The sequence below is a fragment of the Ciona intestinalis genome, unplaced genomic scaffold, assembly GCF_000224145.3.
Source record: "Ciona intestinalis unplaced genomic scaffold, KH HT000094.2, whole genome shotgun sequence".
In the NCBI taxonomy this organism is placed as follows: domain Eukaryota; kingdom Metazoa; phylum Chordata; class Ascidiacea; order Phlebobranchia; family Cionidae; genus Ciona; species Ciona intestinalis.
In genome coordinates this window covers 71289-78171 of record NW_004190416.2, presented here as the reverse complement: position 1 = coordinate 78171, position 6883 = coordinate 71289, and the positions used below count along the sequence as shown (strand labels likewise).

The window sequence follows — 6883 nt, the reverse complement described above, 5'->3', positions numbered from 1 at the left end:
ACAAAGTAACATACATGGTAACTCGTAAGCTGGCACGAGGTGTTAAACCCGTGTGATAACGACTGTCGTTCTTCGGCCACGCGAGGATAAAATAAGTTACATTCATTCCTTCGTTCATTCATTGGCACAAAGTAGCAAACTGCAGAATGACACTGCTGATTCAACAGCGAGTAATGATTTAACTTTGTCATAGATTGATTGCCGGGTTTAAGTCGTGAGTTGTTCAGTCAGTTGGCTGGTGTTCGTAATTACTTTCATGTCCTGAATTACGTCTTGGGAAGTCTGGGTCGGCAGTAGACACAGTGATTATTATTCCCGGTTCGTATTGATCGAGGCGCCTGGTGGGAAATCGAATGTAGAAATCGATCGGGAAACAAGTCTTCGTTATGTAAGCACACCTTGCTGGCCGCTACTGCCTTTATAATTCTGCACAGGTGCAAAATTAATCATTTTGTTTATTCTCTTTGTTTTAAAATAAACTACGGTATTTAACATTTATATTTAAATGCTATAGAACCTGTGGCGTCGATATTTCTGCACACATTGTTGGCTGCTGCTGCCTTTACAATGCTGCACAAGTGCAAAATTGAGCGTTTTTTTATTTCCCTTGTTCTACCCCGAAAACTGCGCTATTTACCATTCTCATTTGAATTTCAAGGTGGATAGGCGTCGAATATTCCTATATTAAAGAAAGGAATCCATTCTAACTGAGTTTGTCAGTATCCAAAACACTTGACCTTTAAGCAATTGTCTTAGATGCGACAGAAATTGGCTCAACAAGAACCGATGGATGTGTTTTCGATTTCGAATTGTATTACTGCTTATTATTGCAACCCTGCTTTGTAGCGTCTTGATAATAAATGCTTTAATCGATGTAACATCTGTTTCTCATCGGTCACGACAGTTTGAATAATTTCGGTCGATATGAGTCAAATTCTGGCAAAGATTCAAAATGACAAATATACTGGTTCGTTTTATAACCCATACGTGTATATTTGGCGGTAAACAAAAATCAAACGATGTTCACAACAAAACAATAGATAAATAATAAGCAAACCTGAAAACCTTAAAGAGAATGAGGCGAACAACATTAACATTTATTTGGAACGAAATTTGGTGGTTTATGGAGTAGGGCTGGGAAAATGGGACACCTGTTCCATTCTATTTTCTTTTCTTACTTGGTAGTAAACAGAAAACATGCCTAGATTTATAAAATCGTATCCTTACGACTCCCATAGACCGAATTCTTAAAATACGATCAGGATATTTTGATATTATGTGCTAAGGTGTCCCATCTTACCCCACAGTAGGCTACTCATAAGTACCTTTTTTCAATATAAACCCAGAAAGCATATATAGCTTAAAACAGATTTAGGTGCATTGTAGAAGAACATATAGTACTGTGTGGTGTTGCTAAAGGGCATTGTCCACCAGTTTGTCGAATTAGCCTCATACACGGCCCACAGGAGATACGGGCTTATAATTAACGTTTGAAATTACAAGCTCTATAGTAGACCGAGCTTCATATAAGCGGAAAGATATGTAATAAGAAAACGCCTTTGGTTTTGAAACATTAAAATTGAAGTGATAGGATAAAAGACTCAGTTAGAAAGTAAAATCAACCCAGTGAAGTATATGCGTACGAACGTATAACTTGTATAAATTCAGTCATATGTATACCGCATATACGTTATTTACGAAGGTATAGTAAGGGAAACAACAAAAGGCGAGGCCGCGATTCAACGGCTTCTTAAAATATTAATCAGTTTAATTTGCATATCGGGCTAAAAAATGCAACAGTACTTCTTTTTTTCCTTGTAGGGATTAGAACCTGATCTATGATATAGATAATCCTCGTGTGCATGGGACTGGCAGAAATCAATTAATTCACGGCAGATATCGCTTGTTCTAAGCACGTCGTGTTCGCCATTCGGTCGACCTTGTACCCTTCCATCAGATGCTTGTTTTGGATTTGCTTGCCGATGTTGATCCTGTCGGCCATCCATTGTAAAACACAGAAAAAAACAAGAAATTTCAGAACTCACAAAATGCGTAAATTGGACCGATCCTCGTGAGATGTTTGTTAAATTTGGCCAAAACTCATTAGCAAATCAGGTCGCTGCTTATAATTCCCTATCTATCGTCGGACATATTCTCTCTAGCAGAACTGCGAAAGTACAAAAGAAAATGTAGAGAACACCCTTAGGCTATATAGTATAGCCTCTATATAGTACAACCACGGCCTAAGCTATGTCCTTCAGCGGCAAGGGCCCTTTACGAATACCCTTGTTTGATCAACCACCGTCTCACGAAATGAGAGAGCTGAAACGAGAGAACGCAGGCAGAAAAAGGCTATTTAATAATCCGTGCACTTTTGGGATCGAATCTGCTTATTGGCCACAATAATTGTCTGTCCCGTATGGAGAAAAAATATTTAAACCCGGCTTCGATCAATCCATATCATGTCGATGTAGATCTCGTACCGACAACGTCATTAATTAATACTGGGTATTACACATTGAAGAAGCAAGTGGTTAGTTTATTGTTGTGTATATTTCATGCATTTTACAGAAATTTAGTGGTGGGGATGGGGAAAGGTGGGACACCTTTGCATTCTCTTTTCTCGTCCCATTTGATAGTAAACAAAAAAATTATAAGAAGTAAATCGTATCGTTTTTTTCCAAACTGTACGTTTTGAAGTGTTTTCATGTTTTCACTCAGCAAAACAATTAATACCGATTGAACTTATGACGATCTTTAGGGTTTTTAACTACCGAATACAGTACGTATTCTTTTAAAATTAAATCATTTTCTATCAAACTGTAACAGTACGAAATTTTGCCAATCTGACCCTGAGCGACTGACTATGCCATTTAGGCGAAATATATCTCTCTTATATTACACAATTTGTTAATGGACTTGATTTTTGTCTGTTACCATTTCGTAGCACTAGATGGTTACTATCAAACTGTATTCGATTTAAAACAATTTTATTTCAATCGGAAGCATGCTGAATCCCAACCTGCAGCCAATTGCAAGGAGGCCGGGTTACATAACATAAAACGCGGCAAGCACAAACACACAGATTTTCATGACCGCAAACTGGCGCTAGAGAACAACACAGGGTGATCTGCTTTCTTTGAACGGGTTGGTTTTGTCCGTTTTATAGAGAAAATAGTCTTGAGAAGCGTGTGACTCGCAGTAATCCATCAGCTCCTTGCAGGATTGCGATACCTTTACTCTCTCAGTGTTTGCTTCGTACCTCAGTTCTTCGATTTGCTTCTCTAGCTCTCGTACGGATCGTGTAGCCATGTTTCTGGTGATACCGGGTGTGGTCTGATATTTAAACAAATATATACCTTTTTAAGTTGTTAAAAAAAACTGTTTTTTTTCAATTTCTAAAAGGCTGTAAACCAGAGTTTTTACCCAGAGGAGCGAGAAATGTTCCTAGGAGGTAACGGGGATGCTGAATCATTAAGGTTGGTTAGGTTTACTCCATATAAGCAATTCTAAAAGGAGGTACAATAATTGGTTGATAATTAGAAATGGGTGCGGCAAAGCAAACGGGTTAAGAACCTCTAAACGGTCTGCAATTGGGAAATATGGGACATAGCTGATAATGGTATGCCATCTTACCCCAAAGTACAACATACGAAAAAGACCAAATAGTAATAGATCGTAAAATTACTACCTGAATCTGTTGTGCTTGAAACGATTGCAAAAGTTTTGTTAAATTTATGAATTTCCTCTGTTAAGTTTTTATCAGTAATGCCGACGTTTCTAAGCTGTAACGAAGTGAATAAGTTTTATAAAGTCAACGCCTTACTTTTTGATGAGTTTAAAACTGAACTAAGATAGTTGATTAATAGTTATAAAGCTTCCCAATTGGCTAAACTGCTTTATATTTGTGATGCAATCCAGAAGCCTTGGCTCTTATGGAAAGTACCACGAATGCGATGACTTTGCTGCGATCGTGTTTAAAACGAGTGTCCTTAATACAGAACTACACACACACTTTGTTTAGCTATAGGCAGAGGCTACCTGTGAGTAGAAAACAATAAACAAAACAACGTCCCACAATACTATACAGACTGCTGGCGCAAGAAGTTAAGGAACAATCACTTGAACCGGAAACAGTAGTTTGTCACTTCGGGTCGTACCGTACACACACTGGTGCTGCTCGCACACAATAATCGCAGTCTCTTCTCCCAGGAACGGAAAATGCCTCACCTGCCTCCATTGTTCTTTAATCTATATGCTTATCATGTAAAATGCGGGCAAACTGGAAGTTTTGCTACCAGTTTCGCGTAGGTGTTTGCGCTGCGCTGAGTAACGGTTCATTATAACACTCTACGATCTACAAACAACAACCTCTAACAAGGTATTCTATGTTGAATTTATACATTAAGCTTAGCGACCTGTGCCAAAGGTAAAGCCAACACCGCCCGTATTCGCTTTCAGTATGTAATGAGACATATAGGTGTACGTGCGGTTCTTACATATATATACTGACTCTGCTATTCGATTTCTACTGATAAATGGCTCGGTATTGCCCGATCGATCAAATTAACTGCTGCCGCACGTCACTGTTTATCTGGTAAACGCCGCATACGACGAATGTAGGACTAAAATCGAAATGTACGTAAATTTGCACTGCTGTACTGTACTGACCTAGTGCTTATAGCAGCAGGTAAGCATGAGCGTGGGACCACCGGCCTGCGAAAACGCCGCGGGCTCATTTATTATTTATAATTGTACGTTGTATGTGCTTGCGTGAGGTAACTTGCTCTCGCAAATTGCAACCAGTAATATATAGAAACACGCCGATAATACGTGTGTGCCGAACCAGCAGCAGAAGCCAATTACATGCAATTTAAAATAAACATAGTGGTTTTTATATTCTGAGTCATCGGTTTAACAACAGTACTTCCAATGCTGTATTATAAACCTATTAGTCATTATAGGCGTATACGTGTAACATATAGCTGTTTATCTTATAAACCGGATCGATATATAAACGGTACGTTTTCAGCGTCCCACAGTTTTGTGTGTAGAACGCAATCCATTTAAATAGGTTGTGAAAAATATGAGATACCATCGAATTAACACTTTTGTGTTAATTAAGTAAGATCTAAGTGAAGTAGTTTAGCCTATACCTCTGTTGATGTACCCGCCTAAATATTGGAATTTTTCATACAAAACGGTCCAATTGCTTGACCCATCGTATTGTATTAATAACATTGTAGCTGGTATCTGCGATTACGTAGCATAATTCAATAATAAATAAAAAACGAAAACGGTCAAAACGACAGTAGTTAAAGGCACGTTTACAATTGATTTTGCTGAAAGAAGGCGCTCGTAACATCTAACTAGGCGTTTTTCTTCTCATACATCTGTCGATATGCTTCAATATATAAATTCGCTTCTATCTAATCGCTACCATTCAAATAGTGCTAAAAAGTGCGTATATTGCTTCAGTGGTCACTAACAGGTTGTCCAAATTGTCAGTCATACAAATAAACACACATACAAAGTAACATACATTGTAACTTGTAAGCAGGCCCGAGGTGTCTGGGACAGATGAACACCCGTGTTATAACAACTGCTGTTTTCCAGCTTCGCGAAGATAAAGCAAGTTACAGTTTCACATTATATCGAACATACGCCCAGCTTTGTTCATACTGCAGAAAATTAAATCAAAATTAAATAAAACATGAAATAAATTAAATTCAAATTAAATCACAAAGCCAGTGTCTTATTTGTCTACGTCACTCAATCGATTTTAAAGATAGCAATCAAAACATGCAGGAATAGGTAAAGAACATTTGGCTTATTTTTATTTGATTTATTAAACTCCAACGTTTCGGGCCAATTCTGGCTGAAATCCTAGCAGGACGCATGGCGTGGTACACCACGGGACCTCACCCATAAAGAATATAATATAAAAAAAAACTACGGCGTATCGCAATAAAAAACGACACATATACTTATGTACATTTATACTGAGCGTTTACACCAGCATTAGTGTCATGGTAAAACTGTTCTTTCTAAACTAATTTTAAGTGGCGGGAGTAGTCGGCGAACCGTCAACCCTTGCCTCTATATAATTGATTTTATTTTCCAGGCTTTCTAATTTCTGTTTCAGTACAGCGAGACGGTATCGACACGACGAATCGAATTCGTTCAGAAATGTTGCTATTTTTCTCATGCAGCCAGTCACCAGTTCAATATACTCTCGGTTGTTCCAATCGTCTTGAACTTTGTCATGCCTGCCCGTGCCAGGACCAAGAGACATGGAACTTGACATTTCAGATTTCCTTACTTTTATATAATAGCCTATATTGCAAACAAAATTCGGCATAAATTCACCTCAAATACTAGATCTATTTTAAAGATTAAAATACTTAAATTTACTCACTGAATATGTGCATATCTAAGTACTTAATGATAAGCACCATTACTAAAACAGATTTCGGCCTACAATCAAATGAAATACTATAGTCCTGTTCTTAGGTTTAAAATTGCGTAAATTTCTTCACTATGTGTGTATTTTAACATTTAATAATAAGCTTCATAATAAACAAAACAATTAGCATTACTCAGTCTGCAGGCTTAATACCGCTATCTGATTTCACTAGTTACCCAGGCTCGAGGGCCATAATGAACAAACTGATTGTTCTGCCGTTGTGACAGGAAGTTACGTATGCGCCAGTTTGAATTGATGGATTGCAATCCAACACGGAAGTATTTCAGCACTGCTTGCTGCACTGTATCAAGTAGAAATGGCTTCTATAAATTTTTTTAAGGTAAAATTATTGCCCATGCCACATTTGTAACTCACATTAAATGGAAATGTAGAATCAATGTACACAACTTGTTAAGG

At 37.8% G+C, this 6883-nt stretch overlaps 1 long non-coding RNA gene across 1 annotated transcript; it reads right to left on the bottom strand.

Annotated features, from left to right (window-relative positions):
- Positions 1-2956: 2956 nt before the first annotated feature.
- On the bottom strand, positions 2957-4640 carry LOC101242108. The gene is made up of 2 exons (XR_717622.3): positions 3692-4640; positions 2957-3336 (listed from the first exon to the last, which is right to left on the bottom strand). It is a non-coding gene; the product is annotated as an uncharacterized LOC101242108 (long non-coding RNA).
- Positions 4641-6883: the final 2243 nt, after the last annotated feature.